Source organism: Rutilus rutilus, assembly GCF_951802725.1.
Source record: "Rutilus rutilus genome assembly, chromosome: 3".
NCBI lineage: Eukaryota > Metazoa > Chordata > Actinopteri > Cypriniformes > Leuciscidae > Rutilus > Rutilus rutilus.
Window position 1 is genome coordinate 50,387,063 of NC_140211.1, and position 19,192 is coordinate 50,406,254.

The 19,192-nt window shown below is 37.1% G+C and overlaps 1 protein-coding gene across 2 annotated transcripts in view; it reads left to right on the forward strand.

Moving 5' to 3' along the window:
* Nucleotides 1-4,743: 4,743 nt before the first annotated feature.
* The window catches only part of LOC311287125 (RAS guanyl-releasing protein 2), a 33,101-nt gene continuing 18,652 nt past the window's right edge, over nucleotides 4,744-19,192 (forward strand). Inside the window, exon 1 of one of the 2 annotated variants that reach the window (XM_084403733.1) lies at nucleotides 4,744-5,095. The gene's annotated coding sequence lies outside the window, so the exon portion shown is untranslated. The remainder of the gene's footprint in view (nucleotides 5,096-19,192) is intronic. The other variant, XM_084403732.1, reaches the window with a different exon arrangement.

The following is a 19,192-nucleotide window of genomic DNA, read 5'->3' on the forward strand; positions in this document are numbered from 1 at the left end:
TCAGAATACATTTCTTACCTTAAAATCTTTCTTGTCTTCAAATCGCGTCATTCTTCTTCTGAGGTAAATCCAATGTAAGCTCACAGCGTGTCTTCCAAACTCAACGAAAAGCAGAGGACTGATGAAGTTTGATGCTTTGTTTTTGAGGGAATGAGCGCGTGGATGATTTGCATGTCAATCTCTTTTGCGCGCGTGGATGTGGTCACATTAATACTAATGAGCAATCTTGTTGGTTTTATACAAATTACTTAAACAGAGAATATTTCTTTTCGTTTTGAATCAGATCATTTAAAAGTACACACTTAAATGTTTATAAAGATATATTACTCATAAATGTGTGACAAGTATTCGCTGAGTTTTGTTTCAGTTTATAGACGTGCTCAAGAAAAAAAGTTCACAGAGACGGAGAGGCAGAAAGCACACACTGTTTATTTTCTTTGTTTTACAAAAGCAAAATGTTTTGTTTTGATTGTAAGTGGACACATACAAAAGTAGACATCTCACAGATTCTTTTTTCATATTTCTTTTTTCTGTATGACCATAAATGACGGAGTAATTTAAGTCTATTGTGCTACTATGTGCATAAAATCCAGCAAAACTCGCCGGCGCGTTTGTCGACCCCAGAGGGTTAAGATCTCAGCTGGGATCCCATCTGGACCGGCGGCCTTGTTGTTCTTAAGGCTCCTGATGGCGTCTTGCACCTCTGTTATAGTTGGAGGTTCCCCCATGTCTTCTTTGATGGGACTTTGGGGGATGTGTTTGATAATGTATATTTCCTTTGTGCTGTCACTGTTGAGGAGAGTTCTTGGAAGTGCTCCTTCCATCGGGCATTAATGGACTCGTTGTCCTTCAGCAGCTCCTGTTCACATCACGGCAGTCCCTGGCTCGTACAATGACATAGTCAATGAGATGTCACTGTTTGGAGCGGGGGTGTCTCCAAGATGCTTTCAATTTGTTTTTCTGGCGAAAGAGAGTGTTAGTGATGGTGAGGTCATACTGAGCACACTTGCTGAGAAGTATAACGGAGAGGGCGGCTAGGTCAATCCGGTATCTGTTCAGTTCTCTAGCGATGATTGCAGTTCTACTCTCCGGTCTATCACTGGTTGCACTATCCATCAGTCTGCGCACATTCTAGGCTCCAAAGTTCATAGTTTTGTGTTTCTGACCGCGAATGGTGATCCCTCTGGATGTGGTTATCCCGTCGGTAGGTTTGAGGCAGGCTATTTTTAGGACACCTTTTCTAGCCCCTTCCTCATGTGGGGTGAGCAGAGTGGATCCTAAAGAGGGCTGCTCAGTCATGTGTGCAGCTGCCGAAGGGCTCTTTCTGCCTCGTTCCAAGAGCCCAGCGACTGAGTCTAGCACTCACCGCCTTATATGCCAGTTTATGACTAGGGGCTTCCAGATCTCACAATCCTGCCCCCGGTTGCCATAGGACTTAAACCGAGGTGTTAGGGTGGTTTCCCAAAGAGGACGCCTGTGTGTGATTTTGTTTAGCGCGGGGAGACTGGTGCACAGACAGCCACCACACGGTCCTTGACAGATTGGGGTCAGAATCCAAGACAACTGGGGGCCCTTTTCTGCTGCAGCCTTCATCTGCCTTCATCCGCCTTCCCAGCCGTTGTGATGCTGCCATCATCATCCTTCAGATTGTTCTTGTTCATGCAACTCATTTGGTTTTGTCCGCTGTCCACAAATAAAAACATTTTATTTTATTTTTTTTTATATATGAAATATGATGTTCACAAAAGAACATACACTCACCTAAAGGATTATTAGGAACACCATACTAATACTGTGTTTGACCCCCTTTCGCCTTCAGAACTGCCTTAATTCTACGTGGCATTGATTCAACAAGGTGCTGAAAGCATTCTTTAGAAATGTTGGCCCATATTGATAGGATAGCATCTTCCAGTTGATGGAGATTTGTGGGATGCACATCCAGGGCACGAAGCTCCCGTTCCACCACATCCCAAAGATGCTCTATTGGGTTGAGATCTGGTGACTGTGGGGGCCATTTTAGTACAGTGAACTCATTGTCATGTTCAAGAAACCAATTTGAAATGATTCAAGCTTTGTGACATGGTGCATTATCCTGCTGGAAGTAGCCATCAGAGGATGGGTACATGGTGGTCATAAAGGGATGGACCTGGTCAGAAACAATGCTCAGGTAGGCCGTGGCATTTAAACGATGCCCAATTGGCACTAAGGGACCTAAAGTGTGCCAAGAAAACATCCCCCACACCATTACACCACCACCACCAGCCTGCACAGTGGTAACAAGGCATGATGGATCCATGTTCTCATTCTGTTTACGCCAAATTCTGACTCTACCATCTGAATGTCTCAACAGAAATCGAGACTCATCAGACCAGGCAACATTTTTCCAGCCTTTAACTGTCCAATTTTGGTGAGCTCGTGCAAATTGTAGCTTCTTTTTCCTATTTGTAGTGGAGATGAGTGGTACCCAGTGGGGTCTTCTGCTGTTGTAGCCCATCCGCCTCAAGGTTGTGCGTGTTGTGGCTTCACAAATGCTTTGCTGCATACCTCGGTTGTAACGAGTGGTTATTTCAGTCAAAGTTGCTCTTCTATCAGCTTGAATCAGTCGGCCCATTCTCCTCTGACCTCTAGCATCAACAAGGCATTTTCGCCCACAGGACTGCCGCATACTGGATGTTTTTCCCTTTTCACACCATTCTTTGTAAACCCTAGAAATGGTTGTGCATGAAAATCCCAGTAACTGAGCAGATTGTGAAATACTCAGACCGGCCCGTCTGGCACCAACAACCATGCCACGCTCAAAATTGCTTAAATCACCTTTCTTTCCCATTCTGACATTCAGTTTGGAGTTCAGGAGATTGTCTTGACCAGGACCACACCCCTAAATGCAATCCTAAATTTTGAAGAATGTTTCAGCTTTTGTACATAAAAAGTCAACAGGGTCATGGATTTTCAAGCTCCAAAAAGGATGTAAAGTTTGCATGACATCAATTGTGACTCTGGCATATCCCATGTCTTCTGAAGCCACAAGGTAATTTTACAAAGACTTTATTGACTCCCAAACTCTCAAAACTTTAAACTTATTTAATGACTTCAAGAAAGCAGTTAACAATTCAAATGAAACAAACATACCACTATGCATAACACTCTATGTTTGTTTCATTTTAATTGTTCTAAACAGATTATATTGTAAAAATGTTTGTAATTTTTTACGGAAAAAGTAAAAATACTAAACCTTTTAATTGGTTAACCCTTAAATGCATGAATGTTTCACCAATCATTATTACATATTCGGGTCTTTAGCGACCTGTTGCGATAATATAAAACTCTCCTAGAATAACAATTACAGAAGGAAGCATATTTTGGAGCTTGGAAGGGTTCCGTTTGAGCAGATGTTTTATACCATCATCACTGTCTTTGTCAGAGCTAATTTCCCAGTACATTCAGCATCTGGCTCATATTTATGATCTCAAACATATTCTCTAAACTATCATTTTCAACATCTTCAAAATTAATATTTTGATCGCTGACAGCTTCTTCACCAGATCCACCATCAAGTGACAGTGATATTAATATTTGATTGCGTTCAGTACTTGCTCTGCGAGCCATTTCAAGTTTTGCTGATGATACTTCCTATTCTTTTGTTTTCTGGCTGCGGTAACTATGAGTGAAATGTCACTTCATCATTGTGTATCAGACATCTTCACCTTGATGAATGAATTATTCATTATAAAGTTATTTTGATGTGTAACTTTAAAAAATGAAGGAGGGTAGTGAATGATGTCCCGGGTCAATAAATACCAGAGGTATGCATTTAAGGGTTAAATGTAATTTACCTTACTAGTGAAAAACTGTAAATGGTTAAAACATTACTTTAACAAAAACATAAAATTTATGTATTTTTTGCAAGTAAAACCTATTAATTACTGTAAAATTTAAAGTAAAAAAAAATAAAAAATAAACATTTCCAGAAGTCCCTATATGACAAATCACATTTATTTTATTTAAATAGTTTTGCTTATTTTTATTGCTAATTTTTATAGTTAAGGTTTATAGCATAATGTATGTGTCATATGTGTGTAATGCTGATTGTGTTTTGTGAAAATGTGCGTGTTATTGTGGGCCATCTACAATATTGGTTTATGATGAACTATATTCATCATGTGGCTTTCTGTTAGGCCAAGCAGTTATCTGTACATTTTAAGGTAAAAAAACAAACAAAACAAAAACAATTACAAGTGTTGTAAAACAGTTGTAAAATATACAGTCACAAATATGCTGTATTGTAATACCGGAAACATTGTCAGTATTTTTTTATGGTGAATTTCTGGCAACATCCATTTCTGCTTGTTTTTTTGTGTGTTTCTTACTGTAAATTTAACTAGCTACAACTTGTTCCAGAATGTTCAGAGAACATTCAAAAGTACTGTAACAATCCCATTATGTTTGCAAAAGGATGAAATTAAATGTTTCCTAAACGTTCGCATTTACTGTAAGACAAAAAAAAAAAAAAAAAATTGTTTAGCATTTAAAGCATTTTTATAACTTAAAGGGAACTTTACCGAAAAGTTCTTGAAAATATTTTTGTTAGCTGTGGAGAAAAGTAATTTATTACCCCTCTGTCATTCTTAATCGGTGTGTGTGACAGACCTCTGACAGGAGAGGGCGAGATTTCATCAAAAACAGTCAACAGGTGAGACACCCCTACCAAAATCGATGCCTTCTAGTGGGACGCCGCCTTAATGCAGTGCTCGTCGATCTCGCCCTCTAGTGCGCGACTAATGGACCGCCTTTACATGCATTCAACTCCAGAATCAAGGAGAGATTGCTTCACACACGCGCGGCACACACACCCATTCAGACCTCCGCGTTCGTGTGCGCGCTCCTTGTAAATCTCCAACCTTGTGGAATCGAATAGGAAGACACTTGTGGCACAAGAGCGATGAAGATCAGTGCGCATAGGACGCTGTTTGTGTTCATCAGACCGTAAAAAATATTTAAATATATGATTATTTACTAAACGGATCTCCAAACTTTCAAAAAGCCGACCGATGTGGACAGATGTGCTGATCCAGTTCTGAATCAGCCGATCATCAAGGTGAGTGGGCACTGTTAGTTTGATTGGATGTCGGTGCGCGCGCGCAGCGCACTGCGTTGTTTAGGGGGTTTGAACTCATTTCTGTTATTACGCATTATGCAAAACAAGGCATATAAGCACAGAGTCTGACAGAGGCGCGTTTACACCAGAGAGAGAGAGAAAAGCTTATTTCACGCCTTGCGGTTATTTTTTTTGTTAGGCTATACTGACAGTTCTGTTGGTCTATTTTGCATGTTCCGTAAGCTCTTCTTAAAGCATTGCACTGTGTGGTGCAATGCTGAGAAATTGTTTAAGAAAGCTTCTCTAAGCTGTTTTGATCTTAAAGGAATGTTTTACAGTAAAATTTCATTTCTGTCATCGTTTACTCACCCTGATGTTGTTTCAAACCTCTCTGCATTTCTTTCTATAATGGAACATCTTCTTTCATGCTATGAAAGTCAGTGGGGTCCAAACATCTTTTTCTTTCTGTGGAAGAAAGAAATGCATATGGTTTGGAATGATATATATATATATATATATATATAATATATATATATTGGATTTAAATTTTAGGGGGAAACTAACTGTTTAAGTATAACTATACAATGTTTTCTCTGTCAGTGATGATGAAGACTGAGACAATAAACACTTCCAAAAAAGCTTATAGATTTAAAAATGTATATGACTTCTCATGACATTACCATCAAATGAGGCATCGCTAACCTTTTCCACGAGTACTGAGACTACAGGCAGACTGGTCAGATGGTTTCCCTGCACTTTTGCACTGTAATGGATGGTTTTGGGGTTTGAAAGGCCATGGCAGGACATTGGTCACTCACTGTTATAATGGCATGATCAACTACTGCCGGATTACTGCGGAAGACATTATTTAGACCTGTCTAGTACTGAATAATCCAACATAGGCTCATTGGAAAACTGCACCTCTACCTACATTTATACATGTACCAAAAAGGTACATACAATTCATACAAAAAACAAAAACAGAAACACTAGTGGCAGTGAACAACAACAACTTTTATTCTTTTTCATACAAAGTATGATTACTGGGGCAGGTTATTAACTTATTTTCATGCGGTTCCTTGCACAATACTATGTTATTATGACCTCAGAAGTGCATGATTTGTAAACTAAAGGCCCCGATATACTCGCGGTAAAGTTCTTTTTCATTCTTCACTCAGGGGTAAAAAGAAATTTGAAATACATGACCAGCAGTATACTGTTATATCCCATTGACGGCCATAGTACGGAAGAAAAAAAATATATAATATATACATATATATATATACAATGGAAATATATACAATGGAAGTCAGTGAGGCCCATCAACTGTTTGGTTACCCATATTCTTCAAAATATCTTCTTTTGTGTTTAGCAGAAGAACGAAATTCATACAGGTTTGGACCAACTTGAGGGTAAATGATGACAGAATTTTAATTTTGGGGAATTTTCAACTATCCCTTTAACCTTCTAGCACTACTCACCGGAAATGTTTAATTGCGAAATGTGCAAGAAGCAACACATTATAATTCTGCAGAAATTTAGCCACAGGCACGTTTTTCCAATAAGCGTGGGTTGAAATAATCATGGGTAACTAACTAAATCAGTCTCACTTGCAGTTTGAAGAGTTATTACCTCTAAATAGAGCAGAGAAATAACATACTGACCTGGGGAAAATCAATCCCACAGCTCAGAGAGCGAGAAGCAAAGAAAAAGAGATAGTCGAAAAGGATAATGTTCACTAATAAAGACTTCAAAGGAATAGTTGTGGAATTTATTCAGACCTATAAGTGGAAAAAGTAGGGCCTGAATTAAGAAAGAAAGCTGAAATATGTAATATAAATGGACAGCTGCTACTGTGAAATATGCACATATTTGTCTCTGTCAGACTATAGAGACAGACACAGAAAACAACAGCATATTGGAGATGAAAGCTGGATTAAGCTCAAGATTTAAAAAAAAGAATGCTGCAGAGCTTTTTTTAGACAAAAGATATGCAGAGAGGAGGTTTGCAAGAAATGACTCACAAGAAGAATGATGAAATTGGTGAAATGTTTTACAGGAGAAAAGTTGTCTGAATTTTCAGTCTATCAGTGTCACTTTATTTATTGGTTCAAAAGCAGTGCGGGTCAATTGCTATAATAGTTCAATTGAGGCGTGATTGTAGTGGGCGTTTAATTCACAAACTGTTTAGTGATGAAACCTCATCCTCTTCTGTCAAGGGTCTTTCACATTCACTGGTTAAGAATGGCAGATTTTCACAATACACACACATACTGCACTTTGTTATTCTTCTGTATATTTGAATTCAAGTACTTTAAAAGAATATACTTAATTGCAAATTGAATGTAATGTTTCCGGACACATAACTGTGTGAGTTATTTGCATTTAAATGAAAATGTAATATATTAAATGCAGTGAGCTAAACTTGAGTGTTTTTTTAAGCTTTAGTACATCTTTATATGTAGTTTCATAATATTTTCTTTGAAATGTAGGTAAAGTGTACAGTTGCATGTAAATAATAATTAATTTATGCTAAACTAAAATGTACTTTAATGTCGTTTCTATTGAAACTTGAACCTCACCAATTGCCTCCTATTTGCAAATGAAAAGTAGTACTAGTTGGATTTCTAGTTTTTAAACTATGTTTACCTCATTAGTAAAACATACAATTTTGTGTTCTGTTCTTGAGCGTTTATGGGGATCACCTTTTGCCAAACTATACTCAGGAAGTGTTGAGGTCACGAAGATGCAGTTATGCAAACTCTCACACACGTTTGCATCCATGCAACATGCACACAGACATACATTCAAATAACAAATGACTATAACTGTATAGTCATATGAGTCATATTACATGACTGTATTAGCAAATAACTGATGCAATACCAGTCTGCATGTTGCTACAGAAAGTTTACAACAATTTTAACAGTGTGTGCTATTCATGAAATACTCACAGACACACTGATATGCAAATATTTCTCTCTGCATGTCTGATCGTGACCATTTAGGGCTGTATACATTCTGGCTCTGGTAGTGAGCCTGGGCCTATGACATGACTTATTAAAAACACAGGAAACACAGCATGACCCCTTCTACTGTCAAGTCGGATAAACAGGAAGGTAATGTGTTTAAGAGAGTGTACTGTGAATGTTTTAGGGTTGTCTGTACCTCATTTCTACTGGGACAAGAATAAGAGAGAGATGTGCATGAGCATGTGCATGTTGGGTTTCCATGTTTTATGGGGACTTTCAATAGACATAATGATTATTATACTGTACAAACTGTATATTCTTTCCCATAACCCTAAACACAAGGCTCACAGAAAAAAAAAAAAAAAAAAAAAAATTTAGTATGATTTATAAGCTGTTTCAAAAAGATCAAGGTAAACATTTCTGGATAGTACAATCTTTGCGGGGACATTTGGTGCCCATAACGTAAGGTTTACCAGGACCACACACACACACATAAAGAGAGTTTCTCATTGTGAGAGAGAGAGAGAGTTCTGTTATTTTGCATAACTGATTTGATAGTGCTGCATTGTGTTGCTGCTGAAAGATGGACAGAAAATAGGAGAGAGAAAAACAAGTCTTCCTGTCTGCTTATTCAGTTAACCAGAATTTTACAGTAACCACAGTGCAGCGGCAAGCACGTTTGACTCTCTCTCTCTCTCTCTCTCTCTCTCTCTCTCTCTCTCTCTCTTTCAGTTTTAGGTTTAGTGTGGTTTATTGGCATGACTTCACTAAAAACTGCACATTTGTACTGTCTTGACTTTTGTAGCACAGCTGTGTGCAATGAGAAACTGTGAAACATGTCTATAAAGTAAAAAAACAAAAACACCCCAAAAGGAATGTGATCATTTTATGGATTTAGTAAATAATTTTGTTTAATTTATTTTTAACTGGAATAAAATGTTATGAATTTATCAGCTCGTAAACATACTTGCCGAAATAACCGTTAAACACAAAAGTTTTATGCCATCATTTAAGAGATTTCTCCTTATGAGCCAGAGATACAAGCGCGCAGCCATCTTTCAAATATTTTCTATGAACTTGCTTTGTATATTTCTCTGGCATCACTGTCGAAGAGTAAATAGCTGTTGAAGTGGAATTACCTATTGTAGAGTTAAGGAAAGTGATCGTGAATATTGTAACATTTTAACCCTTTCGCACGTACGATCACACCGGTGTGATTAGAACGGTCAGTGCATGACGTGATCAACTGCTAAATTCAAATGTGCTTTCGCGCGTTGGCTGGCGCTGAGCCAGAGACAGGCGCGCTCAGAGCTGTCATATATCACAACTTTTCAGTGTTTTCAACCACATAATGTTTATTTTAGGTTTCAGTAACTTTAAAGTTTACTCTATTCTTCTCCCAGTTCACCAGCCACTGGCCAAGTGGATGAATTCACGTGTTGTAAATCCAACAGATCCGATTCTCTGAACTGCGTCTGCGGCACAAACTAAGATGGCGGCGCCCATCGCGCATACAGCTCAACTAAAGCGATCGTTATAAAGGTGTTTAAACAACAAAACACTTCCACTTGCATATATTTGACAATCGGAATATTTCATGCCATATCTAACAAATTTGTGAATATTTTGAATAAAAAAGGAAAAATGACATAAAAGCAGATCATCATTCATTCAGCTCTGTTGTTGCTGCGGTGTGTCACGTGACAAGCAATAACGCGTCACCTTGGAAACCATAAAGTGACACATTCTAAATAACGGTCGCCTTGAAAAACTCACGCTGGGGGGTCAGCCAGAATATTTTAAACTTACGTGTGAAAGGGTTAAGCGGATGTCATAACGTCAATAAATCCGTAAGATCTTACCTTCATGCTGTGGAAATACAAACTGGAAGACAGAATACAATGAGCGCGGTTTGGCATAATTGGTTCTTTAAAATTTTACTTAAAAATTTAACGGAAATTGTACTGCCAAAGCATTTGCAGCATAAGTGTGCAATAAAAAAATGCTGCAGTGTAAAAGGAAGTAAAACAGCAATACTGTGAAAAAACAAGTCATTTATTCTCTGTGAAATACATACATAAACAGTAACTTCCGCCTTTTGTTAAGCTGTCAAACTGTTCCATTTCCAGGGCAACAGGAAGCATCTGCACCGAGATAGAACGACCAACAGAGAACATTCCCTCTATCTTTCCTACACACACAGACAAAGCAGCCTGGTTTTATTGTATCAATACGTAACATTTGTAGGTGCAAAACGTACATTTTGGTTTGAATAGATGCTGAAATGTACAATATGGACATACTGACAACATTTAAACGTAAACATTATTTTACGTATTTACAGCTAAAGAAATACAAAATCTTATGAATGTTTTATTTCATTAAGATATTTGTCCACAAACTTTTACCACTTTTATAGGTAAATTGTAGATTTCTTAACCCTACCCCCAAACTCTTTTGTACGTCTAAAGTTGTTCATACGTAAATAATCGACTCTCGTTGTCGACTATGGTGCTGTGTTTGATTCACTCAATCATTTATAATAATATATATTTGACCAAGGCTTTTTCTCGTGGCTTTTCCCTCTATAAAATTAAGTATTGGGAACAACTAGGAAACAATGGTTCTACTCATCATTTCAAACTTAACTGGACTAATTTGGCCAGTCAATATTACACACTTAAGGGCTATTTTCGACACAAAGCCATAAGTGTGTAATAATGTTGTCAATCTTGTATTCTTATTGCTAACCCTGTTTTGAAATGAAGTAAATGGAGCAATTGGAGCCATGTGAAGTGTGCATGTGCTTGTGACTTACATGGATGACATTGCATTTGAAGTAAGACTAAAACTGTGACCAGTAACACACCTACTGTATGAGAGTTCATCATTTGTGCTGTGCATTGGGATATGTGAATTATGGTGGTAAAAATAACTGCAATTCTTGGCGAATAATCAGAATAATGAAAATTGCATGTACTCTGAATATTGGAAATAATAATTATTACATTCTAAGGTGGTTTCTATAATTGTTTTGACTTCAGAAGGAAACAGCAAAGTGACCAAAAGGATTCCCACATAAAGCCCATGTTCGTACATGGCTTGAAAGCCGCAAAAATCACGCTAATTTTCGTATGGGTCAAGAACACTTTTTAATGGCAGAACAGACACAAGTTATCTACATCTCCTGCTCTGTAACAAGACACCAGCATAATAGCCGTCTCTATTCAAATTAATGCATGGCTTGGATTAACTGTACAGCTATTGTAAGCCTCCAATAAAATTATGAATAATATGTTCTCAATGAGTACAATCAGATGTGCCCATTATTATAGGCTACACTTATTATTGTTATTATTATTATATTCAGATTAATACAAAATAATGATACATTTTATTTAATTATTATTGCTCACACAAACATACACACACTTCCCACACTAAATGCTATAAAATTGGCAGATTCTGCCCGCAAAAAGGCTTGAGAGTAAGAGAAAACACCTGTACATACACATGACTAAGCCTGACACGTTACAAAAATAGCTGTTTCCTGCAACACAGTGGTCTCTACTGTAGTCCAAACAGCCGCAGACAAAAAGTAAGCTCATTTTCACTCACTGTTTAGAGATGCTGCTTCTTTTGTTCATGTTTCTTATGTATAGGGTAGAGTGGGGGAAATGTGTGACATCTCTGATGCAAGAAAATGATTACTACCCTTGAATGTCTTGCTCCAAATAAAAGCTTAAAGAATTATAGAGATTGACAAAATATCCCTGCTTTTACTGAGAATTATTTTAAAGTCCCCCTGTGGTGAAAATCGAGGTTGTAATATCGTTTATATGTCTATGTTGTGTTTTCAATATGCTTTAAGACAAACCACGTATAAATTCATAAGTCAACACCATTGGTGAGTATTTTCTCTTTAAAACTGCAGTGAACCAAAGACAGTCTCAAAAACGTAATTTGAAATCGCTGGTGTTTCTGACGTCACAAACTACTTTGTAACCAATCACGTCAGTCTGTGATTCTCTGAGCTGGTGCGAGTGAGTAGAGGCGGGGCTAATTTGCATATTCATAGAACCGCGTATATTAAATGAGGCAAGGGTGTAGAGTTACATTCAAGCTATTTTAAGGCATGAAGAATTTTCTTAAGGAAAAATGATTAAATATGTCATTTTGGTGAGTTTAATGGGATAAATTGTTTGACTAGGGGTACTTTAAGATGTATTAAAACCCTATTATTGCTTTGCAGTTCTTTGGTCTGGAGCTGTGTGCTGTTGGCAACTAACAACGAACTCTTGTTTGTAAATATTGTTTGTAAATACTGTGTTCTGTGTGTTATTTTTTTGTAGTTCCTTGTCATTCGTTTATCATCTGCGCTTTATTTTTCGTGAAGCATAATTTTGTTGTGCTTCTGCTATGATAAACAGACATTCACTCTTGGATTGCGTGCGCAACGGAGGGCGGTGAGCGTTATTGTTAGTGCACTCGACTCGCATGCCGGGGGATCGGGGTTCGAGGCTGATTCGGAGCAGGGTGGATAGGATTGGAGAGTGAGTTTTGGAGGCGGAGCAACAAAGAGAGGAGTGTGTTTGTCTGGGTTGATTTCAAATATCAATAATGTCCAACAGCGTTTTTGAAATACAGCTCCACCCCCCTTTTGAGCATAGATCTAAACTTAAATGGTTGCAATTCATGAATTCTTTGAAATACAGAACTAAGTTTGGTCTTTTTTTAAAGATGATAGTCAGCAGATTATTGCAGAAGTGAAAGCGTAAAAGGTTCTAGAAGTTTACGTTTACTGTAAAGCAAAAATATATTTTAAAAGTCTACCTACATATATATTAAAGATGTATATTTTACAAAATAATTTGGACTCATTGGATTTAAATTTCATTGGATAAATAGGATTATACCTAATTTATGATAATTACTAAAATATGTGATGCGGAATATGAAGAGCTAGTGATCTCTATAAACCTAGTGATCTAGGTCAGTCACAAAAATAAAATAAATGTAATATAATACAAAAATAAAATATATCATATATCATATATCTTTTTTTTTTTTTTACTATCTGTGCACTGTTGTCTTCTCTGTGCACTGGAAAGCTTTCTTCTGTCACCAAAACAAATTCCTTGGGTGTGCAAACATACTTGGCAATAAATCTCTTTCTAATTCTGACTCTGAAATACGGATAATCTCTTCATTTTCTGCAGAGAAATGAATCATGTTTCACATGATTGGCTGCTCACACATTTATATCTTCAAGCACTGCAGTGTTAATCATAAATCCAGAGTTGAAAGAGACAGTTACAGCACTATATTATATAAAGTAGCAAGCACTGTGAAACCACTAATCCGATCTAACTTAAGTTAGATTTGTTTCATTTTGTCAACTTGAAACCCTGAGTTTGGAGTCATGAATTCGTTGTACAACACAGATACCATTCCTCTAAATAGCATATGGAGTCTCTCACTTCACTTTCTCCCTGTTTTTTTCTCCACTGAGGTTTCTTTAGGTGAGACCATTATCTAACTTTGACAACAAAGATGAAACATCCTCAATAGAATGAGATTAATAGTTGCATCATCAGTGAGTGTTGAGCTATCATTACTTTACATTCAGTGACTGATAATATCACACTCGTGTGTGTATCTGAAAGACAGCTTCTGTGTGAGCAATGTTATTTCCTCCTCTAATGAGTGATGTGGGTCTGATTAGATCAACATTTTTATTGTACAGTCACGAGAGAGAGAGAGAGAATGAAATAAAGACAGACAGATGATGTTGTATTCATATTTGAAGGTAATCTCACTCACTCTCTCTCTCTCTCTCTCTCTCTCTCTCTCAAAATGCAGTCAGACTTCATTCTGTTAGGTTAGATACATCTTTCAACCCCTGCGCAGTCAGGACACACACTCTGCAGGAGGGACTGAAATATTCAAAACACCTCTGCCATAAAACATCGGACAAACACACACACACTCACTCATAGCCTTCGATTAAATCGCTGTGAGGATCAATAGTTCTGGGGTTCTGTCACCAAGCAACAGAAGCTTCAAAAAACAGCTGCTTACAGACGATCACACACACATACACATTCACACACACACACACACACACACACACACACACACACACACACACACACACACACACACACACACACACACACACACACACACACACACACACACACATGCATGAGTGTTTAAATCCTCATGAGCATCAGAGACAGATGACAAACAAGAAAACTGTTTGATTCAGAAATGCATCTCTATAATGCAAAAAAAAGTGTATAGTTATCAAATCAAAAAATAAACTTGCATAGCTATATGAAATTGACATAAAATCCATTATGTTTATAATTGTATGTATCCATTATGAGTTTGATGCCAATGCATGTTTTCAGTAAACTACTATAGTTAACCTTTTCAGATGAGGGGTGAGTTTGACATATTTACATATGGCATGTTAACATATTGCTTGTTTGTCCTTTAAAAAAAATGTCTTTTAGGACATGTGTTTGATTGTGTGTGTTTCACCCCATGATGCTTTGCCCGAATAATGGGAGTAACTTCCGTTAAACTGTAAGCAATCAACGAAAGGTTTGCTCTATGCACGCAATAATAAGCATTTTTAAAAACTGGGTATAATGAGATGACATTATTCTAATCACCCTTTTTCAGCCATTGAACATTAAAATTGTAAGCATTAACAAATTACTACAACAAAGCACAAATAACCCCGAAAGCTTGATTGTTTTCACAGCAATATTACAGATGTAACGTATAAATATCACTGTAATGTATGTCTGTATGTAATATGTTTCCTTATTACACGGCTCTGTGGAATACTTGATTCTGATTGGTCAATCGCACCATCCAGTGGCATGTTATTCCCAGATAACGACCGCTGAAAACAGATAACACCGGCTCATCCGGGTTACTGAAGTCAGCAGCGCTATACGCTTGATAGGTAATTTTTTTTCTTCGTAGAAGTTTTGCATTTGGTGAACTAATAAAATATTAAAACTCAGTCAAATCAATATTTTGTGTACAGTTATTTAATATGCCATCCAGTATCGTGGACTCACTCTCTCTTATTTCATACAGCAGTTGCTGCCATTTTGTGACTATTGTTTTGTACACTGTTGGATTATAAAATACAAACAGGTGCGATTTTAAAACAATCTGAAATCTTTTATCTCCATAATTATTTATGTGGCGAAATGCTGTGTAATAGATGGACATTTAAGAGATACGGTATACAGTCATATAGTTTGAACTTCTCTCTCCGCGGAAGCTTTGCGTTTAAAGACCTAATCAAATATTTCATCAATATTTTGTGTCCAATTATTTACTTATGTGGCAAGTAGCCGTGTAATAAGTTGATGAGGATTTGCATCAGCCTGAAGGGGTTTACTTACTTAATCAAAAATTTTGATTCTGTTATTTTAACCTATAGTTTACCTGCTTTAGAAACGTTCCGGCAAACACTGCTAATTGGGATTAGATGTGAAAAGGGAAGACAATCACATTTTAAAGCATCCGTGTGAAAACAAACCTGGAAAGAGATGTGAGCATTTGGGGAGAAAAACAAGAGATTCTTAGTGCATTCCAGTGAATTATTCATGGGATATATCATCGGGAGAGCAGACCACAAATGCCCAGCATGTTTTATTTTCGTACTGTATACAGCGGAATGCAAAGGAAAAAAAGAAAAGAATCAGGAGGAAAAGAATGCAGCGACTGAAAATAGATCTTGCCAGATATATTCTTGTTACACTAAAATACCAAACGTTACATTATTCTCCTGACGTCTGAACATAAAACATGAATAACATTTTACAACTCTTTCAATCAAACTGACGGATAAGGATTGTTAGTAGCACAACCGTATGATTTGAAATGATTTGTTTCAGTCTTTTTGAGTGGCCCCATGATCAAACACACTCGTTAGGAAAAAGGAGGATTGGTTTACGGTACGTCAGTTAATAGCGGTCTGTGAACGGTTATAGAAATTTGCAACAGAACAGAAGTCAAGTGGACATTTTTTTGTGAGGTTTCAGTAGGCAGACTTTAGCAGATCAGTTAGAGGCGATCCAACTCACACACGTCCTAAACACACATCTACTGCCTGTTCTAAGAGTCTCTTTTGTATGGAGTCTCTATTTCTCTTTTCTTCTGTTTGCATATCCTTCTTTCCCTCACCTTGTCACTCCATCTGTTCCTTGCCCTGCACTCGTTTTCTCAGCACTGCGGCTTTTCTGCTAAAACTATTATTCTCTTCTCTCTCCATATGAGGGCTGTAATTGTAAATGTCCACCCACATCTCTGCAGTCTACACGCGCACATATTCACCATAAAATGAGATCCTATATAAAACACGCTTCATGTAGCTTAATGGAGGCTTGTGTATGTGTGTGTGTGTGCTGTGTGGCCGTGTATCATTACCCAAGATTGGTTGCACTACTGTCTACAAGAAAACAGATTTTCCATGTATTTTCTGGGGTGTCTGTCAGACAGAGGCTAAATTAGCCAGTCAGAGCTCAGATACATTTGGTTTGCTTGGAAAGTGAAATGGCTTGTTGTTTGAAATATTTTAGATGTTCCTCTTATTAAACTACACTGAAAAAATGGTTATTGAAATGATAACGTCTAAATTAGCTGGTTTTATTCAAGTCAAAAATATTATTTAATATTGCGTAAATACATTATTTAATATATCCTAAATATTTAAGCAACCTGAATACATTTATTTATACAAACAAAATACATTTGTATGGGCTTTATCAAGAAATAGCTCTTTATGGTAACAGGTTACAACTTTTTACAGTTTATATTGTTTTTGTGAATTGTTTTATGTGTACATTTGTGTATTTTGTTTATGTGGAATTCTCTGTACACTATAAAACATCCTGTTATTTTTACAGAACTAAAAACTGGCAGCTGTGGTTTCCAGAATATTTCTGTAAAAAACTGTAAATTCTACTATTTAAAACTGTAATTTACAAAAAAAATGTAAGTAAAAACAAATTACATTTTAAACCAGGAAATCGAACAATGCTTTTATGCTGCATTTGCAAGGCCACACTGCTAGTAAAATCTGTTTGGTACTTTTTACATCCACCATTATAAAGAATAAAGAGAAAGACACATGATGACGTTCATCTGTAGAAAATGATGGTGATTTTAATGGTAAAAGACCAGTTAAAAAAAAAAAAAAAAAAAAAAAGTTAATTGGTTAACAACAGATATTTTCCGTACAGTGAATAACTGTAATAGAACTAACCGTACATTTAATGTATTTTTACAGTTTAATTTTTGGAAGGGAAAATAACAAGTCATTGTATAATTTAGTCAAAAACTGTAAATTGACATTCCCAGAATTCCCTGCATGACACTTCACTTTTGAAGTATTTCTATTGAAATAGTTTTTTTCTAATCGGTTATGTACATAATGGTTTTATGTTACATCTAATGTTGTTAAATCAATGTTTATTGCGGTTTTTTTAATGTCACGTGTGTTATGATGGTGTTTTGTGTTTATGTGAAAGACACTGCATCAGCTTGTGGAAAAGCTGCTTGTGATGATCTTTGATTCATCATTTGACTTTCTCATCAATACTTGTTATTAGTGGTTGTCAGTCTATTACAAAGGTAAACAACATATGATAGTACTTAAATAGGTTGGTAAATTAACATTATATTAGTTAATGAAATAAAAAAAATTACTGTAAATTTAACAGAATTTTTTTACAGCGTAGCTTTCTTCAAGCTGAGGTAAATGTAACATACAGAATGTGCGCATAGTGTTATGAACACAAATACAAAACACCTTCACGTTAACACACATGGGGCCCTATCTTGCACCCAGCGCAATTGACTTTGTACACCGACGCATGTATCATTCCTATTTTGCACCCGCGCACAGCGGACTTTTCCCTCCACAGACGCACGTCGGTAAATTAGGAAATTAACTTGCGCTCCCGGGGGGCGGTTCAGCGCAAAGAGGAGGCGTGTTCCGGCGCAAACGTTCCCCGGTGCTATTTTGCAGGTTTAGAAAACAATTCCGCCACTGACCAGGAAAAACCTAGTCTCAGTGGCTCATGTTATTCATATGCTATTTTAAGGGCGCATGCTTGGCCATAATCAATGTAGCGTGTGCACAACGCGCATGCACTTTGCTTATCTCATCTACACACAGACGCAGCAGTTCTCATTTTTAGAAAACCATACATTATTACAAGGAAAAATATGAACACACGAGGGAAAATCATTGTTCTGTCCATGAAGATGTGAAAAAAACAGGCATAAATCTAGCTTACACATTTACCCAAATTGTTATACGCCTGTTTAACCGAAGCTATTTTGGGTGGGTTTCTCCCATCCCCATACAATGTCACCTCTCTGTCTTTTACGGCCCTGACGAGAACGTCGGTCTCCTCGGCTGTGAACCGCTCTTGGTGTGTGCCTGGCAAATCAGCCGTTATAATAGCAATCCGCCATGAAAAAAGCGCGCCTGCTCTTAAAGGGAATGTGAGATGTCGCTCTGATTGGTTTATTTCACGTTACGCCCAAACCACACCTATGAGCAATGTAGCTACTTCAGACCAACCCATTTTAGATTTGCATCGGGCGCAAGAGTCATTTATCCCGCCGGTATAATAGCAACATCACCCAAGACCCGTCCACAGAGTTACTTGCGTTTCGCGCTTGATACTTGCGTTTCAGATCGTTAAAATAGGGCCCATGACATTAAAATGATACAAAAAGCATTCATTTAACAACAAAATATGTAACACAAAACTGATTTAAAAAAACTAAAAAGAAACGATTATTCAAATTAAAAACCACCAAGTGTGAAGTGTCAAACTGGAAATGTCAGTTTATGGCTTTTCACTGTCAATATTAAGATGATTTGTTCTTTTTTACTCCCAATAATGGTATATTTAACAGCATTTTACTGTAATTACATGAAATGGGTTAGATCTATTACAGTGTAATGGAATATGATTTGTGTTTCAACGTGGCGAGGTTGATCACAATAAATTTAGAGTGTGTTGCCATGGTTTCCAGTTGGCCACCTTGCTAAGTCTGCAAGACTGCATGAGCAGAA